Below are 2,973 nucleotides of genomic sequence, written 5' to 3'. Positions count from 1 at the left end.
CGACCCTTTCACACAAAGAGCCTTGTGTACAAGAACCAAATATAACATGATTGAACCAACACAATCTCTAGGCAGTTCGTAACTTTTTTTTATTTATTTTGTATTAATTTGTACATTTATTCCCCAAGAAGGGGTAAGGGGTAGGTTTAGGGGTGGGGTTTGGGGATACATCTTCTTTTTGAAATCATTTGTTTTTATAAATTAGCCACTTTTCCAACAGATGTTTATTCTGAAAATGTAGCCCTATATACGTTTCTGGAGATCATGAATTGTATAGCCACAAGTATGAATGGCTGCATTTCAGTTTTAAAACGAACGCTACGGGGCGGTATGACGCCGTTCCTTTTCGTGCTTACCAGCTGACCACTTACCTCCTTATAAACAGCTTTCCCGCTGTTACCAGTTTGTCCAGTTAGCTCACCATGTACGTTGGTGGACTTGAGGTGCAGAGAGGAGCTGACCACGATGACAGGGTTTGAACGGGTTTAAAATAAACAAGTAAATAACAGGGTGAGAATGTGGTAAAAACATGGTAAAAAATCAGGCAAGGGCTTTTCTTATTCTGGATTGCTTTTTAAAACTGTCGGTTGGGTTTAGGCAAGTGGGTGGGCGGGTCAATCTCTGCTTTTTAAAACAGTATTGGTTGGGTTTAGGGAAGGAGGAGGGTGGGTCAGTTGATCGTTCAGTCAGTCAGTCAGTCAGTCAGTCAGTCAAACAGCAGCCTCTGGTGGATTTACGCGAGAACAGCAGGCACGAATGGCACTCGCGAGAGAAGTTTGTGATCTCAAAAGTTTACACAGCGGCCTCTGGTGGATTCACGAAAACAAAAACTCTCAATTTACCGGTCAAACTACGTTCCTACTCTCACCTACAGTCATGAGCTTTGGGTCATGACCGAAAGGACAAGATCTTGGATACAAGCAGCTGAAATGAGTTTTCTTCAAAGGTTGGCAGAGCACACCCTTATGTCACCGGGGAGGAGCAGGGAGTAGAGCCACTGCATGTCCTGCCGGTAGGAGGCCTCGGAGTAGACCCAGGGCACGCATCGGGATCCCACCAAAGGTGCTGGAGGAATTGTTTGGGGAAAGGGAACCCTGGGGAACCCTGCTACCCAGCCTCGGAAAAGCGGATGAAAATGAATGAATGAATAAAAGTGAGCAAACCTATTGTAACCCGGACTTCTAGTGGTATCCATAACCCTGGATCAGGCAGTATCCTGAACAGATGCTGTGGCTGTCATGGAGGAGTGGAGAGTGTGAGACTGATTCCTGAAAGACCCCAGTGACAGATGCAGCTTTTCCACATTGGACGTCCAGTGTTCTCTTGCCTCCAGCGCCTAGACTGCAGCTCTGGACATGAAGTTTGGCCAGAGGAGAAATGGTCATACCAAACTGGGCCTGGTTTCTCTCAAAGTTTTTTCCTTGAGCTGCGCCACAATGGATTTGCTCTTCAGTGTTTGGACTTTCAGCTGTGAAAATTGAACCACACTGAATTTAACTAAACTGAACTTCATCTCTGAAAACTGAACTGACACTGTTTTAATTTACTAGAACTACTATGTTAAGCTGCTTTGACACAATCTACTTCATAAAAGTGCTATAGAAATAAAGATGAATTGAACTGAACTGTTATGTTGACTTAATTCCTATAATTATGCACAGTCCATTAACTTAATAAATTTAAGGCAACAGGTTAATAATTTCAGTGAAGTCAGCTAATTACTTTTTACAGTGCAATAAGATGTTTGTAAATTATCTGTCTTTGTATAATTTGCTCTGTATGAATCAAATGTGTTGTCATTGTGGAATTTATTGGTGTGTTTGACGGCAGGATTGCTGTGAATCATCCAACGAGGCGTATTGTGCAAGTCAGATGCAAGAATGAGGTAATTTTTTTAAATAGAAGAAGCTCATCTTCAAATGGGATTTTCCAAAACAATCATGTGAATACAGCAAAACTGCAAAAGTTAACTATCAATGGCTGACCCTGAAATCTTCTGTCCTGTGCCTTCTGTTTATTTCACTAATAAACTATTTGTCTCTGCTTGTTATACAGGTTAAAAACACTGTTTGGGTGCACATTAGGCTACTGAGAGATCAGTAAACCGGGTTTGTATTAAAGTTTGGTAAATCATCATAATCTAGTTGTTCATCCCACTACAGAGCTGCATTTGTTTGCTAAAAATTCTCAAAGGCTGGAAGTATTGGAAGCCCTTATATGGTGATGTTATCTGTGTTTTATGCAAATGGACAACCTTGTACAACTTTATATTAAAATTTTCTAAATTCAACAATTCTACAGTTTTTACAAAATTATTAGCCTTTACATTGTCTTTTAAGCTGACTACTAGTATCTTGAAAAATATCTAGTCAAATATTATTGACTGTCATCATAGAAAAGATCAAATAAATCAGTTATTATAAATGAGTTATTAAACAATTATGTTTAGAAATGTGTTGAACAAATCTGCTCTCCGTTGAACACAAATTGTGGAAAAAATATACAATAAATCCAACCCAGGCTCATTATCGATACGTACCCATGTATACATTTCTGGAGAGCACACAATTCATCCCAGGAGGTACATTTTTTTTGCAGTTTTTGTTTATGCGAATCCACTAGAGGCCGCTTTTTACGCTTTTCAGATCTCAAATTTCTCTCACAAGTGCCATTCGCACCTGCTGTTCTTGCGTATATCCACCAGTGGCCGCTGTTGACTGACTGACTGACTGACAAAGTCCCTCACCCACCTCCTTCCTAAACCCAATGATAGTGTTTTCAAAAGCAATCCAGGAAAAGAAAAGTCGCCTGATTTTTACCACATTTTCAGATTTTACCACGTTCTCACCCTGCTATTTACTTGTTTATTTTATTTTTTGACTTTTTGTTTTTGTTTTACCTGCTTTCTGGAGTCGTTCTTCGCCAGACTCGAACCTTGTCATTGTGGTCAACTCTGCTCTCTCTCTCAACTCC

This window comes from Danio aesculapii, chromosome 16 (assembly GCF_903798145.1).
Source record: "Danio aesculapii chromosome 16, fDanAes4.1, whole genome shotgun sequence".
In the NCBI taxonomy this organism is placed as follows: domain Eukaryota; kingdom Metazoa; phylum Chordata; class Actinopteri; order Cypriniformes; family Danionidae; genus Danio; species Danio aesculapii.
Note: the sequence above shows the minus strand (reverse complement) of the source record.